This window comes from Crotalus tigris, unplaced genomic scaffold (assembly GCF_016545835.1).
Source record: "Crotalus tigris isolate CLP2741 ecotype Arizona unplaced genomic scaffold, ASM1654583v1 scf7180000017601.7605149639:7615979, whole genome shotgun sequence".
In the NCBI taxonomy this organism is placed as follows: domain Eukaryota; kingdom Metazoa; phylum Chordata; class Lepidosauria; order Squamata; family Viperidae; genus Crotalus; species Crotalus tigris.
The window spans coordinates 7,164,575-7,183,996 of NW_024096505.1; the positions used below are offsets into that span (position 1 = coordinate 7,164,575).

Below are 19,422 nucleotides of genomic sequence, written 5' to 3' on the forward strand. Positions count from 1 at the left end.
TAACATAATAAACATTGTTATTTTTATTCAAAGACAATTAAATGTAATATGGCATTTGAAAATTGAAATTATGTAGCAGCTGAACACTGCCATTCTATCATATGATCACACTGTTCTGGTTCTTTGATAAACTACTTAGGAAAGTAATAAGAGGTTTCACATTTTCACATAACAGTTCTCACAAAGGGGAGACAAGGAGGTTAATACTGGCTGATGAAATGAGATGGGTGATGAACCAGTTAGACTGAAGAGTTTTGGAGTTTCCAAAAGTTTATTTTCTCTAGAATGAATCAAAATATTCCAAAGTGGATAGAAAGACCGCTGAAGCATTCCTTTGTGGCCCAAAGACCACAAAGAGATGAAGAGATCATCCATCATGGGATCATATTTTGAAGGAAGAACAAGGAAGGAAATGCTCTACTAACTTGATAAGCTGCCAATCACAAGTAATTAACATCCTTAACTCTAAATGGGAAGGGGAAAGTAGACAAAACTATACACACAGATAGCCACAAGCTTAACCTAAGCATGTGTCAAGTAGAGAAGAATTAACCCAGAAATAAAGGTTCATGACGGGTGGTATTATACAAAGGACAGAAAATGCAGAAGAGGATAAAAAATGTCTGTTATATATGAAATTAAATGAGACATTTGAGTCAAAAATATCAAAACTCCTGACCCTGAGCTCTCCAGAATAGTTCTCAGCAGAAATATGAATAGTACTCATAGAAATCAAAAGTCAGAAAACAGAAGGCCTCACCTAGAAAGTATTGGTCTAAAGGCCATCATCACCATCTTGGGCAAGCTAATGAAGTCTCGTTTGTTAATGTAAATCTATAGTCAAAAACTGTTAATATCGTGAAAAATCTGGCATGCAAGATAATTACAGTACTAATATTGACCTGCTAATATGCGAACACCTGATAGGTGGAGATACTGCATTGCAACAACAAACTGCATTGCAACAACAAAAGGAGAATAAAATAGGTAGAGTCATTATCAGAGTTCAAGCTAAAAAGTAACAAAAGCAAGTGGAAGAAAGAATAACAGAAATAACTATCTTGTTTTAACATCTAGTCTAGATCTTGTAAAGTAGTCATATAAAGAGAAAAATTTGAGGTGGATAGATAAAAATAGAAGCCAGTCTTTAGAACACAAATGGGATGTGGGTGTAAGATATCTTTAATAAAAAGGCCTCTTTTTATAAGGATGCTGCAACTTTTATGAGAATCCTTATAGAGTTACAGGAGACCCTTGCACTATGAAACGGACTATGAAAACTCATAATCAGACTATATAGTTAAATAAGAAAACTCTGACGAGACTTAGTAGGGCTGGCAGATGAAATAACTAAGAATAAGGAAATTCACTGCCAATCCTACCCAGAGAGCCAAGATGTAAAGCTCAAAGGGAAACATGACAATGCTCCCGTGGGGGAAAAAAAATCCATTGCTCTTCTCCTATTTTCCAAAATTTCTGTGGATATAGTTGAACCTTTATCAAAAGCAGTGAAAAAGAACCATTATATAGTATTCTGGCCTCCCACGCCCTGACACTTGTCACGTCACATGGCTCGTCATGCCTGTGAGCAGCGGAAACAACCTGAAGCACCACACAGCTTCTTGCCATGAGCGGCAGCAATAGCGTGAAGCACCATGCAGCCTGCCGTGAGCAGCAGAAACAGCCCAAAGCACCGCATGACTTCTTGCCCCGAGTGGCAGTAATGGCATGAAGCATCATGCGGTCTCTTGTCGCAAGCACGGCAATGGCACAAGGCTCCACGTAGCATCTGGCCGCAAGTGGCAGCAAGTGGCTGCTGAATAAGTGAAGCTGTGGCGTGACAGGTGTTGGGGCATAGGAGGCCTGGCTGCGGCAGTCTTAAAGTAAGACAACCACCAAAAATAAGACCTAGTGCCTCTTTTGGAGGAAAAAAAAATGTAAGACCGGGTCTTATTTTCAGGGATATACGGGTATGTCTACTAAAACCATAAACATTAAAAACCTGGCACCAATGGAATTCCCTTCTGCATGTGGAGGGGAGCTGGCTGTTCTCTTTCGGTTCTCACCTAAAAGATGTTGCTCTTTCTTTGTTCCTAGCACTACCTGCATCATTGTACAGAATGTAGAGGTTAACTGAAAGCCTGCCTGTTTGAGAAGACTGTGTGTTCCTTTGTCTAATCGAGGAAAAAGTTGTAAGCGAGAAATAGTACTGTTTATTTCAGAGGCATGCCTCATTACCAAAATCCAAGCAGGATTTTTAGCCTTTGACTGGATACAGTTGCAGCTTGCTCCAGGCCTTCTAGGGTCTCCCCCATGCCCGAGGCACCTCACACTCCTTATCTTACCATACTGCCTCTCTGCTCAGGGGCTGAAAAATCAAAGCTGGATTTTGGCTGCCTCTCATCTTTAAGTACTGGCTGAAAGAATTGCCTGCTGAAGGATTTCAGCATTATGCCTGCTTGGATTTCAGTTATGTGGTGCAATGCTTTGTAATGTCTGGAAGTGCTTTATCAGCTATAAAGCATCATTTTTCAGGCTATTGTTTATTCGAACCATTGATAAACAAATGGTCATAAGTTGAGGACTATCTTTAAAGTGATTGTGATAGTGTATGCACATCTATGTGGAGATAGCTGAAACATTACAATGATTTGGAAAAAGGTGTTTCTTACCTGCTTGCACAGACTGCAAACACTTTTTTCAAAGACTTTGCATAGCTGTATTGTGAGTGTTATTCAATGTGACTCTGAAATTGCCTATAAGAGATGCAGCATATCAGTGCCAGCACTTTGATACAGAAAATTTGCCAAGAACCAAGGGGACAGAGTGGCCACAGAAAGCAGAAAAAGCAGACATAGGTATTAGATCAATGAACCAAGGTAAACTGGGTTGCAGAACTTGTATAATTACACTAGTAAGTACGCAACAAAGGGATCCACTTATCCTGTCATATATGAACTAAATAGTTGTTTCAAGTATATACCCGACTCAGATCAAATGAAGATCTTAGTGCAGGGGTGTCAAACTGCCGGCTCGTGGGCTGGATGCCTCATGCCAAAACTGCATCCACCCTATTGCCAGCAATGGAGAAAAAGTCACGATACGTCACGCCATGCCACATGACGTTGCGAGTTTGACACCCCCGTATTAGTGTGGCAGATTCACTTTCAGTGTAATTAAAATGGAAGAGGCCTAATGCATATTAATTGAGCACAATACATATGTTAAATTCATCTGTATTTTTCACATACAGGTAGTCGTCACTTAATGACCATTTATTCAGTGACTGCTTGAAATTATGACTGCACCGAACAAATTCCATATTTGAAATTCTCAGTGACCTATTGAAGAAAAACCTGCTCGGCATGCCCTCATCTGGCATAACATTGTATTGCACTATGGAAATGCAGAGTATTTAAAAACATGTAGCATACTTTAACCCAGTGTTTCTCAACCTTGTTTTCACTTGTGAAGCTTCCAACCTTGTTTTTCTCCTGTGGGCCCCCCTGTCCATGTTCCACTGCTTTAAATGGACATCGGGCTGTAACTGATGCATTTTCTGGCATCAACAAGACAGCATTTGCAGTATAATACAACTTTGTTTTTCTATGACCCTCTCTGTAAGTGCCTTGATCCCTGTTACATGTTTTTCACCCTTGGCCTCCTTGAAATATTCTAGGGCCCCCAGGTTGCCATAGCTCCCTGGTAAAAAAAAAAAAAGCTGTTTTAACCAACCTTTTGCTCAAGCTACTGTCATTAAGTACTAATGAAAGTACTTGAAAGGAAATCATTTCTCAATCTTGTCTATATCCTGCCACTTTCTTTTAATATGATTTTTGGTTTCCAATGAAACCAAAGAAACCATCAATTGAGCAAAGAAAAGTCTAACCAAAATAATATCAGGAGAGTTGTCTCTTAAAAGAGATAATTTATTTAGACAACATTATCCCAATTGGAATTTCATGACACCATTGAAATTTGAAGCAATTTTTAAAGTATGTTTTGCTTTGATGCTAAGTTAAAGTGACACTTTTTTTTGAAACATTTTGATACTAAATGATGCTAATTCTAAATGTGACACTCTTTTTTCTCTCCCCCCTATTCCTCTCACTCAGTGGTTATGACGAAGTGTGTCAGGGCTTTTGCTTCCCAAGTTATAAGAATTACTCACGCCTCAGTTATTTCCTAGCTTAACTACTGTAACACAGTTTACATCAAGCTATCTTTGAGCACTGCTTCGAAGATCCAGTTAATGTAAAGGGCAGCAGCCAGGCTTCTAAATCAGGGCTTTTCAACCAGTGGTATGGGTACCACCTGCGGTACATTGGCACCTGGTGGATGGTACGCGACCATCCTAGAAAAGTGGTAGCAGGGGAGGGGAATGAGCTGAACAGGTAGCAGCACCACACAAGCTTGAGCGAGAGATGGCTGGAGCTGCAGGGCTGTCAGGGCTCAGTGGAAGCGCCAGGATCAGCGCCAGGCTCCACCTGAGCTTGGCGCTGATCCTGGTGCTTCTGCTGAGCCCAGAAGAAGCGCTGATCGTATGGAATGTTGCAACATCTCCAGGGTCTTGTGATTTACATTCAGATGCTTGGCAACTGATTCATATTTATGACAGTCACAGTGTCCCAAGGTCATGTGAAGTGACCAAAACCTGCTGCAATCACCTAGTAGACGGGGGGAATAAAAACCAAACACCCCCCCACCCCCGCTGCCAATCCTCAACAGAAATGCTCACAACAATGAAAATCTTGGACAGGAGGAACAGCGCCACCGGGTGGGCAGGCAGGTGTTTTGCTCGGCAGTGCCTTGGGGGGCACTTTTTTCAGTGTCATTGTAACTTCGAACAGTCACTAAGCGAACTGTTGTAAATTGAGGACTACCTGTACTTTATCACTTTTTTCCTTTTTTTTTTTTTTTTGGTCATCAAGTTTTTGACACTTTGCTAGGCGACTGGTGGTACTCGAATGTTGCCATATCCTAAAAGTGGTACAATGGATGAAAAGGTTGAAAAGCCCTGTTCTAAATGACATACAACACTAGGAGTATATTATCTTGTGGTGAAAAAACTGGCACTCCTTGCCAACTTAAAACAACCTTTCAAGACCTTTACAGCTTAAAAGATAGATAACTGGTCCGGATATTAAACTCCACGGCCTTTGCAAAGATGTGTTTACATTTAGGCCTTTTCTTTCTGGATGCAGAGGAGAAGGCTTTTTTCAGTGCTGCTTGTAAGCTATGAACGCCCTCCCTCAGGAACTGTGCTCGGTCCTCCCTATTTCCACTTTCAGTAAAAAAAATCAAGACCTTTCTTTCCCCAGGCCTCCTTTTAGTAAGTTAGTTTGGCAATGGGGTTAACTGTTTTTATAACATGTTTAAAGTTTGTTCCGTATTGTTATCTGCCTCGAGTGCCCTATGGACAGAAAGCAGGATAGCAGCCCTAATTACTTCCTAGACTAGGAAGAGTCAAACGAGAAGCTGTGGGTCACAGGGTGTGACCCTAGAGAGGAAGAGGGTTTCAAAGAGCATCCTTGATGTGATGCATAGTATGTTCTTTTTATGTCTAACTGGCAAGTTGGAGCTATTTTCTCCGCTGGCAGAGGTCCTTAAGAGGAAGCTCTACTACAGACATGTCAAACAGAAGGTCGGATGCGGCCCGCAAAGTGGTTTCATGTGGCCTGCGAAGCCATCCTGGAAACAGTGAGGGAACGGCCCCTGCTGCCTTGGCTCTGGCCCAGGCTGGCCGGGAGCCAATGTACAATTTTGTGGTGGCCATCTTGGTATTTGCCCCGGTGGACCATGCCTTGGCACTTGCCCTGGTCCCACCCCCCTTCTGCCAGAGACTCTCAGATCTGTCCCACTCCTGCCTAGGCCCCCACAGGCACCCTTGATGCGAATGATGTAGAACTGGCCACGCCCATCCAGTAGGCCACACCCACTCCATCCACACCCACCCAGTAGGCTTCACCCACTCTGGCCACCCCCCACCCCCCCAGGGCAACCGCAATGCTGATGTGGCCCTCAGTGAAATTGAGTTTGACACCCCTGCTCTACCACCTGTCTGTAAATCACACCAGATGTTACAGAGTTGTTAAGGAGGCATAACAATAGATAATTGTTCATAAGCATTCTAGGCACACACGTACAACACTGCAGAGAAACTAACTGAGGCAAGGCAGGATTTTATAAAAAATGATACATAATGTGTTGTTAGCTACTCTGGAAAGATTTTATTCTGAAAAATAGGAAATATATGAAATAATTCATTATGCATTTTTGCTCCACTTTTAAACATTATTGTTGTACAATCTAAATCTCAGCTACGAAAGAACATGGTCAGCTGATATTTAACAATATATGGAAAACCTACAGGGTCTATATTCCTTAAATGCCAAGTTATGTGTTGGGGGTTTTTTTTGTTTGTTTGTTTTGTTTTTGAGAAAAGGACTTAACAATATTTAACAGTATAATAATGAGTGTTACTTGTTGCACAGGGTGATTCCTGTTGAAGAAGGAATACTTTGTTTTGGAAACAGTTAACACACAACTCACATATATAAATCAAATCAGAAAACCTTTCTGTCGCTTTTCCTTCATGCTTTTTCCTTTGTCTCTTGCATTGTTGGACCTAGTCCTTGGTGGTATTTTTCTAGGCTTTTGCTTCATTTTCCTTTTTCATTTTGGCTCTTGCGATGTGGTATTTCCCCATTCAGAGCCAGTGTGCCATCTGTGGTTCTCCTTGAGTCATAGCTTCTACTTGACAAACAGATAGTAGCTGTAACTAGGTAGGAGGGCCTTTACACAACTTTGTCTTGTTTGCTAATTGTCTCTGTTTGCATCAAAGGCTTTGCTTGCGATTAATCATCTAAGTCATCTCTCGGATAGACTACTGCAACATGCTTGAAGATAATCCAGAAACTACAACGAGTCCAGAATGCAGGTAGATTTGCACACACATTAGTATGACGACAAAACATGAGCTGCACTAGCTCCCAACAGGCTTTGAAGTGAAATACAAGATACTGGTTATCACTTCTAAAACCCTACATGACACAGGACCACTATCCCCAACAGTATCTGCTCATGCCACAACTCTTAACAGGATGGACCTGTTTAAGGTCCCTTTCTTGAAGCAACATTATGAGGCGGAATCCAGCAAATGTGCCTTGACTGCCCTCTGAAGCAATCTCCCCTCCAATATACTGTACAGTTGGTCCCAATTTTCTGGCCTTCAGAACATCACTCCTTCCTTGAGCATTGGGACCAAGTTGACTGGAGTTTTTGCCTGGAGGAATATAAAGAAAATTGGGTCCTGAACTCCTTTTAATTTCTGTTGCTGTCTTTAATTATAAAGGATTTGTTGCTACTTACTTTGTTATTGATGGTATGACACCCACAGTCACAACTGTTTGAATTGGGCAGCCATAAATAGAGGGTCTTCCAACCCATTCTGTGAGGCCAGGTTTGGTGAGAATTGCTCAGATAGCCATAGATTGTTTTCTAGACCAAGAGCTTAATATCAGTTGCTGAGTTCCATTGATTCTGGGTACCTCTGGATCCTTACCTGGGACACATGATTCCATTTGTGTCCTTTATGTGTTTGCTTCTTCCCTGTCTTACCCAGAAAAATCTCACTGTCCCTGTTATGTTTAAGTACAGACATTTTCTCCTTATACTCTTGTAACTTCTTCAATAATAATATAGCTTGGACTTCTAGTAGATATAATTTGGGTTCTATTCATGGAATTGGATTAACGTTGCGCATATTTTAGAGATCTTCACAACACCTCCTTCACTGTCTATATTGCTTAGTATCCCTGCATTCTCCTCTTGCCAGCCACCCACTCCTCTCTTACTGTATTTTTCTCTCTATTCTCAGATTCTAGTTTCCTTTTATGTTCCCCCCAGACTGTTCCAAATAGGTCAGCAGCAACCAATGCTCCAATCACGCACAATGGGCAATCAACAGCAGTCAGAAATAGCCAATAAGAGAGATCAGCAAGCAGTCACCATCTCCATCTCCTTGACTCTTCCTCATCATTTTTCTTTTCAATCTCTCATGAAATACACTCATTTACTCTCCTGCTTTGATCACTTAAAAATGCAATCAACTAATTAAAAACTGTGATATAATTCTGGCAAACCTTAAGATTTAATTAATAAATTCAAGGTTAAAACTTGTTCTGTCTATTGCTGGTCAGGAACAAACTAGAACAACAACAATAATAAAAAAAACTTTCTGTAAATTGAGTATAGCATACTTTTACAGCACTAGTGAGAGCTGTAAATCTCTAAATCTCATTTCCACATAGCATAACATTTTAAGAAATCTGTGATTTATAATGCCTACCCATCCCATATTACTTTGTTTTTAGTTATTACATACTACTTGTCTAGGGCCAATAAAGAAAAAGTGCTTTCATGGGAATACCTGTCTCGTTTATGACATCAGAATGGAATCTGGTGATAAAACACACTGTTAAAGAAGAAAAGGTGGTTGTACCAGATGATTCATCCAATGAAGCAAATTCACTTACCACTAGAAAAAAACATTTGGACCATTGAGTCACTGTTCAGCCAAAATCATCAACATGAATCATCAGATGTTTCTGTAAAGGTAAATAGAATTTTTCTGTGAAATATTTTGCAAATAATCCTATAAAACTTTTACACATTTCAAAGTTAATTTACTATTCCATTTATTATCCATAAAGAATCCTACTCAATATTATTTACTTTTTAAATATACCTCTGTGATGTATTTTCATGCCAAATTGCTAGATTGACAGCCTTTCAAGCTATATTGGCATAGGCATGAAATGGCAGATAGGGATTCTAAAAATTCTATTTATTATTGTAGAGTAGAATGACAGAGTCTTTAAAACCCTGTCCAGAGTTTCTTTCTATCCAATTTTATACTAAACAAGATCAAGCTTGGGTCATTTGGAGTTTCTTTCTTACACAGTCCTCTCAGGACTTCTCTTTTCAGCAAATTCCCCCTTAATGATTTGTTCATTCCTTCCTCATTCTAAAGGCTACATTATGTCACACAGAACTATACAGATTATTTTTTAGATAGACTGTATACTTGAAAGAAAAGCCAACAACTCCTAAGAAGCTGCTCTGTTCCAAAAACAAATGAAACCTACCATATTGAGAAATTGTTCTAACAGCAAAAATGAATTTTGCTTTCTAAGATTAAGAAATGTGAAGTGAATAAGAAATTATAAGTAATCATATATGGTTGTATAATCTTCTGTGTTTTTGTATTGTTAATAAAACATATCAGTAGCAGATATTCCTTGATGTACAATATTTGAAAGTGTTTCTGAATCCACATTTGTTACATAAGGCAAGTCTCAGATTCCTGCTATGGAACTGATTAGTTTACTTGTATAAGCTGGATAACTAAAATTCCCAAGAAAAACTTTCTTAGGTAATACTAGGAAAATTTAGAAGAATAATGAGATCTCTTTAAAGCACATATTCTACAAATATTTAATCAGACTTTCTATTTTATCATGCAATTTCTGCAGAAATTGGGATGGAATTTTTTTTGTAAAAAAAAATCTAGAGACTTGGAATCGTGTTCATTTAGCTGATACTAAAGTCCTTATTGATACATAGTGATAATTTTTCAGTGGACTTGAACTTTGGGAATGATAGCATAGTTCCAAATGAACTGGGCTGTGTAGATCCAGAGTACAGAAGATTAAGTTAAGAAGTTCATTTACCTACTTTAAAGTGAGTGAAAATACTGTACACAAATATTAGAGCAAAGAAAGATGAAATCATATTTGAAGTTCCAAGACTTTTTGAAACTCTAGAATATTGCTACAGCAACCTGTACCTTTCCCCCCCCCTTCAAGTCTGCATGAAGTCTTCAATTCTAAAGCAAATAAACATTCACCATTCTTCCTGTACATTTATTAATGAAATTATACCTTGTCTTCCTAATCGCTCAAGGCAGCCAGCTAAGGTTTTAAAACCAGAATACAAGCTAATACAGTGAAATGTCATTTAATGGACTAATTGAGGGAATAGTTAATTGTTATCCACACCAGACAGAATGAAAAATGGGGACAGAGGAGAGCATCTAGTCTATTTTCTTATTGCCATATAGAAGATTAACTTGGTTTGATTTGAAAATAATTTTGCATATACTTGAAAAGCACAATGGGGAAGGAAATGTTTGGAAGAACTGGAAGCTGATGTCAATGCTGCTAACATTGGGTGTTATTGCTTTGACAACAGATGGAAATGCATTTATTTTTCTCTTTCGCTTTTAGAGTTGATTGATGCTGGGAGGGGGGGATGTGGATGAGAGTCCAGTTAGTCATAACAACAAAAAACTAAGCCGTAGGAACTCAAGGTTACTGAGCCTAGAATTGGTAACGATGGCGGGCTGGAGAGCTGTGGAGAGAGCCCGCTGTTTCAAGCTAATTGGGGAATGTGATTTATGACTGTTAGTTGGAGGAAGGAATTGTGCTTTGCTACTTTGTGCCAAGGGGAGGGGAATTCAGTTTTTGGCTTCAACTATGTAGTGCCGATATTATGCTTCTCAAATAAAAGATTCTTTAAGGTAAACAATGCCTCGAAGTTCTTTTGAAAAGTTTCATCTGTCGGAACCATGACAGCTATCTCATCACAAAAACCTTTCCAAATACTGTAATATCTTCCAGGGGTTTTGTGTGTCTTTGTATATGTGTCTTTGTCTAGGATTCTTAGGAAACTGATTTATAGATTAACATTAATACATGTATAAATGTGCAAGAATGAAGGTGTTCCTGTTTTTATTCCTGGAAAACTGATTATCCAATTTTTCCACACATCCTTTGATACTTTCTCTCAAAAATTATCCCCTTCTATTATTTTGTTTTACCATGGAGATACGATAAGGCACATTTCTGTTGCTCCTTTTTATTCCTACTGATCTGAAATGTCTGAAATACTAGGGGGATGAAGACACTGAAATTTATTGCATCTTGCTATTGGAAGTTATTCTGATAAAGATTTAGCACCAACTGAGAAAATACTTCTAGACTGCTTGGAAAATATAATGGTATGTGGACAAAACCTAGAGAAAGGAATGCAGGAATAATGAAGGGAGGTAAAATGACAGTCTTGGTAAACGGAAAGTATGAGAAACAAACTCAAATTACCCAAATGTACAAGAGTACAACAGTAACCTTGAAGAAGGAACACAAGAACTATTAAGTAAAGATCAACTTAGCCCAGAGAATCAAGAGGGGTGAGAAAGAAACATAAGATAACCTGGTCTTGATTCGAGTTAGAATAGCCAGCAGAAGTTTTCAAAATTATGTTATTATATCCTCCAACAGTAAAGTACAATTCTAATAACCATTATGGAGTCTGTTTCCTGAGCTAATATACCTTGAACATTGACACCCATCTTGATTCTGCTTGATATAAGAGGGGGCATAGGGCAGGCTTTTAATATTCTGTTATACTTTACAGCAGTGAAATCCTTGGCAATCCTTGCAGTTTCTGTTTTCTGATCTGGTGTATCTCAAAGAGTGAAGAGTGAAGCATCAGTTCCTCATGTTTATTGCATCCACAGATTCTTGCCTAGTGGCACTATTCAGGATGGCAAAAGATGCCTGAAGGCTTTCCGGATGATTTTGCATGTAAATAAGTCATTTGTATTTGCTCTAGTTTGGACACAAATTGGGCAGATTTAAGTGAGGTGAGAGAGGTGATTTTACTATAAATTGTGCATCTTGTGGAACATAAAGGAATAGATAGGGTCTTTGTAGCATGAAGTCTGCCACCTATTAAATTCATGCCCATTTTGTCCTAGGTTCCCTGCAAGTGTTGGGAATTAAGGGCACTGGATAGAAAATTTCAGTTGGTACCGTAGTTAAGCGGGGAGAATCCTTGCTTGCTTCAATCACAGGATTTGATCCTTTTCTAATGTACCTTAGCATCTATATCAAATAGTTGATCGGTCATTAGTTTGGGATAAAGTATATTGATGGTACATTGCCACCTCAGGCCAGGCTGGAAATGTTGTGGAAATCTTGAATTGGTGTCTTGCGTGCTATTAGAGACTGGGTAGAAGGATAGAGATTTAGAGACTAATCCTGGCCAGATGGAGTAGCTGCTCCTCCATAAAAATATTTTCTATCTAATATTGGCCATGAAGGAGTTGATCTGTGACTTGAATGTCCCCTTGTTAAATCAATAGGTAGAAGCCTGAGGGGATTTTTTTTGCAGTAATTAATATTATTATTGTTACTCATTAACATTTTATTATGACTTATAGGAATTTATGGTTTTAATTCTGTGAATAATCCAGTATAGATCAAAGTCTTTATTTACTGGGGTGGTATATAAATGTTGTAAAACGAACAAACAATATATTCTTTTTTCGCTTAGCGAAAATGTTTAAAAATGTTTCAGATATTTGCTGGAAATTTAAATAACAGCCAGGCACTTATTACCATGCCTGGTGGATATGCCCTATCGCTAAGAAATATTGGTCTAAGATCCATAGTTGGTTGGAAAAGATGATGAAACTACAGATAGAATTTAAACCGGAATTTGATATTGCACGTTTTAACAGCTGCAAGGATAGTATTTGCCCAATTTTGGAAAAAATGAGAATTTACCATCTGACCAGATTATAATTACTAAAATTTTAGAGTGTGCAGAAATGGATAGACTAACATTAGAGATGAAAGAAAAAGATGACTCAATTTATTTTATAACTTGGGAAAAATTTTATCAATGGTTAGAGACACGTTAGAATTTGAAAGATTCAATATTTTAGAACAGATGACTAATTTTTAACCAAGTTCTAATTAACATGTTGATGATATGATTATTTTTCGTGATTTACTGATTTTCATGTTACTCTTGATTGTTAGGATTTTTTGAGATTTTATTAGTAGTGTTTACTTAATAAATCAACGTATTTGTTTACTAATTGTTTTTAATATGTTATAGTCTAAGCTTATGGTAAAAATGGTGGAATATGATATTTACTCATTATTATGATCCGGACGGTAGCTTGTTTGTTGAAATATGTGATTGTACCTATCCTTATTTTACCCTAAATCCTTTATTCCCTTCCCCTTTCCCCCCACCCCTCCCTTTACCATACCTGTATTGTTCCTATTTTTCCTCATGTATATAAACTTAATAAAATCTTGTTTAAAAAAAACCCAATATATTCTTTTATCCTAAAACACCCCCAAAGTAGTCATATCATTAGGCTGGTTAATAGTGGTATTGTAGGTAACAGAAGTTACAGCCTTAAATGGGGGGGGGACACAAATTAGTAATGTCTTGGTACTATGATATATAAACAAATAAGTAATTTCTTGATTCTTGTTTCATATAATACACCTACCGGTATGTGAAGTTTAAAGAAACCCAGGATTGTAATGATAAGGGAAGGGGTGGGTTTTGAAACTGAGAGATAGAAAGGATTACCTGATGCTATGACGGCTTATCCAGGGTCATGAGTAATATAATCTTTGATCTAAAAGCCTGCAGATGCAGTAGCAATTTCACATATTACTCCAGTTTTAAAAGATGCTGTATTTATTTCTTACAATGATACATCTGCTTGGAAGATGTTACAGCTCAATACTACGTAGAGTAGAAATTCTATTTAATCACCATTAAAGGGATTTTTTTCCAGCCAAAGAGTGATAGGGATTAGACCAGTGATGGCAAACCTTTTAGAGACTGAGTGCCCAAAAACCGCCGCCCACCCGTCCCTGCTCCGCCCTGTTCACTGGGCCACCCACCACCTCCACGGCCCACCACAGATCACCCGTGGCTCAGCAGCGTCATGACGGCCACACCCTCCACCCATGCCCCGCAGCATCATCTGCGCGCGACGGGGCGCAAGGGCAGAGTCTTGTCCCCGCTGCCCAGCTACCATGTACTTGGCTGCGTTGCTTCGTGTGGGCCATGCCCAGGGGCAACTCTCCTCCGGGGGGCTGCTGGTGAGGAGGGGGCCATGGGAGGAGGTGGGGCTGGGGCAACGGCGCATGTGCCCACACCGAGGTGTGTGTCCGAGTGCCGCCTCTGCCACGCATGCCAAAGGTTCGCCACCACTGGATTGGACAACAATTGTAGCAACAATGTGAAAGGAAGCAACAAACTACCTATTTTGTGATGTAATGCTAAAACACCCACTAGGACACGAGTGTCAAACTCGATCGTGTCACGTGATGTATCATGACGTTTTTTTCCTTTGCGAAGCCAGGATGGGCATGGCTTGCGCGTGAAGCATCTGACCCGCAGGCCACCAGTTTGACATTCTTGCATTAGGAGAATGATTGATGCTGGACAACTCAATACTGTAACTTTTAATAAGACGAATGCATGGCCTTTTGAATCCTCATTCTTTTGGAGTGTGAGGACTTTCAGATATAACAGTATAATGTTACTGCTACAATTATTTGCAATAGTTATGAACCTGAAGAAATATTGAGCTGCAACACAATGTTTATCTAGTGGTCCTTCACTTAGGACTGTTTGTTTAATGACCGTTTCAAGTTACAATGGCACTGAAAAAAAGTTACTGGCACTTACAGTGGTTGCATCCCTTGTAATCACATGGTTGCGATTTATGATAGTTGCAGCACCCCATGGTCACATGACCACCATTTGCAACCTTCCCAACTGGCTTTCAACAAGAAAAATCAATGGGAGAAACTAGATTCACTTAACAACTGCAGTGATTCAGATGTAGCAAAAAGTTTGTAAAATTGAGGCAATTCAATTAACAAGTGCTTTCCTTAGCAACAGAAATTCTGATCTCAATTGTGCCAGTGTAAATCAAGAACTATACTTTTTTCTTAGAAGAGGGAGTCAAGTATTCTCCAAAGGGCCTGAAGCAACAGGTGGAAACTAACCAAAGAGAGAAGCAACCTAGAACTAAGGAGAAACTTCCTGACAGTGAGAACAATTAACCAGTGGAACAACCTGCTTCCAGAAGCAGTAAATGCTCCAACACTGGAAGTTTTTAAGAAGAGACTGGACAGCCATTTGTCTGAGTTTCCTGCCTGAGCAGGGGGGGCTTGGACTAAATGACCTCCAAGATCCCTTCCAACTTTTTTATATTATTATTATTATTGCTGACTTTACTTTTTTTGATGTAAGATATAAGTCTGCATATTATTTACCAAGAAGTCAGTCCAATCGAGATCAATGAGCTTTGCTTTTATGTATTAAGGATTGCAAATATAGACGAACCAGTTCATCTCTGCAGCAAATTCGTGTCATGTGCACTATCGGCATGCTAACTGAGAAGCTGTACTTCATTTTTTGCAGTTTGAGGCTCTTATCAAACTTGGATTTATTCGATGTAAATTTTGAAATGCCCTTATAGTAACACTCCTCAGCCTATACAAGTCCTTGTAGTTTTAAAAATTATTTCTGATGCCATCCAAAACTTTAACAGTCTCTCCTTATGACTACGAACCTGCGGGGATCGTACACTCACTAAAACAGCCATTTCGCGCTTTTCTCGCGGCGTACAGGAAGTCAGTAACTCCTCCCGCGGAGGAAAACAGAAACGCTTCAGAAAGCAGGGACTACGATTCCCAAAGCCCTTTGCGGAGACGAAAGGAGAGAAAATGAATTGTGAATAGTGTACGCACGCGCACTTCTCGGACTACATTTCCCTGGGTCCTATGCGCGTGCCGCCTAATGTGTCTCCGGCTCTGGGTCGAACAGCGCGTGGGGGTGGGGGAGGGCGACGAGGCTCTCTGCCGCGGTGACGAGCAAAGTGTGTGCCCGCCATAGTGCTAGCAGCCGCCGGGCCGTGGTGCGTGGGGCCGGGAGGAGGCCGAGAGGGCAGCGGCGGTGGCGGCTCGAGTGAGGGCAGGTACGTACTAGCTCGGCGAAGGGAGATGCAGGCCGGCAAACCGGGACTGGTGACAGGCGCAGGCCGAGATCGCCTCGAGGACCCCGCTTCGCGGAGGCTGTTCTTAAGCCGAGCAGCGCTTCCATGTGTTTCCAGGTGCCCCTCAGTAGTCGCGGGACGGGGACTGGGTGGAAGGCGGGCTGGCGGAGGAAAGAAAGCGGGTGACCTGGCCCGTCTCCGCTACATTGAATAAGGGTGGGAAAATGCTGGTGATTAGCCCGTTTCCTTCTTTTTCTTGATACTTCTGATGGGTAGAAAGAAAAGAGTTTGTGCTTGTTTGCAGACGAGGAAGAGAAATGCATAGTACAAACTATTGATGCAGTCGTGTCAAGAAGTCCCATTGACCCACAAGGGAGTTTGTTTCCGAATGAGGATTGTTCTGTTGAAATCGAAGCATTCATCTTGGATACCCCTATAATCATCCCTACACTTAAGGCTTATGTGAAAGACTACCCGACTTTGAAAAACTGGTTGTGCTGTAGTTTTTTCTTCCTCTCTTGCTTGGCCAGCTCGTTTCCCTCTTTTGAATCCAGCTTAGTTTTGTCTTTGTTTTACCCTCACATTTTCCCTTTCTTTGGTCCTTAGCTGTCAGCCCTGGGGACTAGAAGTGTGCTGCTAGGTGGCCTTTCTGTAAAATCTTCAGAAAGATTTTACCTGACAGAGGATTGTCTTTTTTTTCCCCCAACATTTTTCTCTCTGCTTGAACATATTTTGATTTAGATTATAGTTTCAGGAATTTTTTGGTGTCAGAATTTAATCCTGAAAGAAAAAAAAATAGACAAAAAACAGCATATGCAAATTTCATTTTTCTTGCTGAAGAATTGCCACCTGCAACTCTCCCCTCCTGTATATTACGTATATGAGAAGGGGAATTCAAAACAGCCCTACTAGATTGTGCGAATTGACACTGGAAAGGCCCCATGTCTTAATCTGTGATAGTTCTTCCTAGAAACAGAATTGTTTATTTCTTACATGCTTTCAATATCATGAACCAAATTAGTGTGTATGGAGAAATAATGATTAAACTGTTGGCCTAAAAACCAGGAGATTCTGAGTTCTAGTTCCACCTTAAGCATGAAAGCCGGCTGGGTGACTTTGAGCCAGTCACTTTCTTTCAGCCCAACCCACATTACAGGGTTGTTGTTGAGGGGAGAATAGGAAGAGGAAGGAGTATTAGATATGTTCACTGCCTTGAGTTATTTATAAAAAATAATAAAGGTAGGATAAAAATCTAATAAAATAAACTACTGCCAAGATTTCTGAGGTGATGGAGTGAATTGCAGCCCTCTGCCTTAGATCCTGTTTTCTTGGAGGTCAAACCATTCAGTTCATTGGTTTAACTACTTCCAATGCTGTATTCATAGGTTTATTTGCCTTCCTGTTCTGTAGTAATGAGTAAGAGTAATTCTGTTGTCCAGAAGAAAATTATGCTGGTTTGGCCAGAATTTTGCCTAAATATCAGCTTTATACTGCTGTTGCTACTGATGGTTCTGTGTCTGGGATTGCCCTCCTTTGGTGAACTCCTTTTGGTTTTTTCTTTATAGTTCATTGAGAACTATTGAAAACTGTTGGACCTATCCCTATCTACTTGGTAATATTAAATGCTTAATATTTGAAAGGGATGGGTTTCTTTAAAAAAATGTATAACTCCCTTACTCCTAGTTTATCAGTGGTAGCTGGTTCAAATAGCGTTAAAGATTTTTTGGGTTGTTTTCCCTAGTCGACTAAATGGCACCTTCAGTCATACATCTGTAATAGTAATGTGTGGAAGTGAACTCTCTTCTTCCTCTCTTCCCACCTCCCTGCCCTTTCTTCCCCTAATTAAATTTGTCCTCCAAAGCCAATTCTTGCTTTTTAAGGGAACAAAAGCAAATTTGTAGCATTTACACCATATTTTTCATAGAATCAATAGCTTTGTGTGAAAATACATTTGGAGAATTGGGAAAATAGCATAGATTAGAAGGAAATGATCATGAATCAGAAGCCTGTATCTTCTGGGACAAATTTATCCCAAAATCTTTCCATGTATCCTGTAACCTTTTTCCATTGGCTTTTCTGTCCTGTTTTTGGTCAACTTACTACCACCTAACCATTCCCTGGTTAGGGCATCTCACTACAGTGTCCTTAATTGGCAAAATTCTTTGAGAAAAATGAATAGAATTGAATGCTTAAAATAATACAGTGATTTGCAATTTCATCTTGTTAGGTCACATAAGTGGAGCTTTCTTCAGTTTGGTGCAGTGCTTTGGTATTGTAGCAATATTTTTTTTAGAAATGTTGTATTTTAGTGTTAAGTACCTTGCTAGGTTTTCTTCTCTAACAAGGAATAACAACTTCTGATACTTTACTTCATTTTATACTGGCCAATGTATTGAATAAAGGAATGTGCAAATAAACCTTGTTAGCTATGTAATACTTTGGTCAAAACATTGTGCTGTACAAGTAGTCTTTGACTTATGACCACAACTGAACCCAAAATTTATGTTGCTAAGCCAGAAATTTGTTAAGTGAGTTTTGCCCCATTTTACGACCTTTCTTACCATGGTGGTTAAGTGAATCTGCCTTCCCCATTGATTTTGCTTTTCCAAAGGTTGCAAAAGGTGATCACATGACCCCAGGACACTGCAACCGTCATAAATATGAACCGGTTTGTCAAGCATCCAAATTTTGATCACATGACCTTAGGGATGCTGCAACAGTCATAAGTGTGAAAAATGGTCATAAGTCACTTTTTTCAGTGTTGCTGTAACTTTGAATGGTCACTAAATGAACTGCTGTTAGTGAAGAATACCCTTACAGGCTTTATATTTATATTAATGTTTGGGTGTGTGTGATGATTTTGTTGTACAGTGCATTTGAAACTTTGTTCTTGTTGAGATTTTTGGAAGACTTCTGTTTAAAAATAATCTGCATACAATACATTTTCAGCTATTCCAGATACTTTAATTATACATATAGTATAACCAGTTAAATAATTTAACCAAACCGATGGGCCAACATAGTAATTGGATTTACTTCCTCCCTTCAAAATGTGTTATATATTGGAAACAAGGATAATCAATCAGGTTCTTGATTGACTGTTTTATGACTATTTTAGTTGGAGAAGCAAAGGATCCTTTTGCAGAAACAAAGAGAAAATATTTACAGTGTTTTCCTGAAAATAAGACCCATACCGAAAATTAGCCCTAGCCTTATTGTTTGGGATGGGCCTAATATAAGCCCTACCCCCAAAATAAGCCTGGGGGGGTGGGCCTAGCTAACACAAGTGGCGGTGAGCGTGCGGGGGCTGATAGTATCCGGCAGCAGCCACAGCCCACTGGCCCCTTGGTGCTCAGAGCAGGTAAGTCCGCGCACAGAGGCACTGGCGGGGGGGGGGGAAATATATGAGGGGCTGAGAACAAAGCAATTTGCTCGGTTCCCAAGCACCCCATAGGTGCCCAAACACTTTTCCCCTGAACGGAGATCTGACGGGGACTGGAAGCTTTGTCTGTTTGCGAATGAGGCACTCTGAAAAG

At 39.8% G+C, this 19,422-nt stretch overlaps 1 protein-coding gene and 1 long non-coding RNA gene across 2 annotated transcripts in view; one reads left to right on the top strand and one right to left on the bottom strand.

Annotated features, from left to right (window-relative positions):
* Nucleotides 1-6,733: 6,733 nt before the first annotated feature.
* LOC120297168 lies at nt 6,734-15,561 on the bottom strand. The gene is made up of 3 exons (XR_005553710.1): nt 15,464-15,561; nt 8,538-8,609; nt 6,734-7,285 (listed from the first exon to the last, which is right to left on the bottom strand). It is a non-coding gene; the product is annotated as an uncharacterized LOC120297168 (long non-coding RNA).
* Nucleotides 15,562-15,716: 155 nt separating this feature from the next.
* DCAF1 (DDB1 and CUL4 associated factor 1) overlaps nt 15,717-19,422 on the top strand; it is a 52,253-nt gene continuing 48,547 nt past the window's right edge. The window contains exon 1 of the mRNA XM_039319501.1: nt 15,717-15,868. The gene's annotated coding sequence lies outside the window, so the exon portion shown is untranslated. The remainder of the gene's footprint in view (nt 15,869-19,422) is intronic.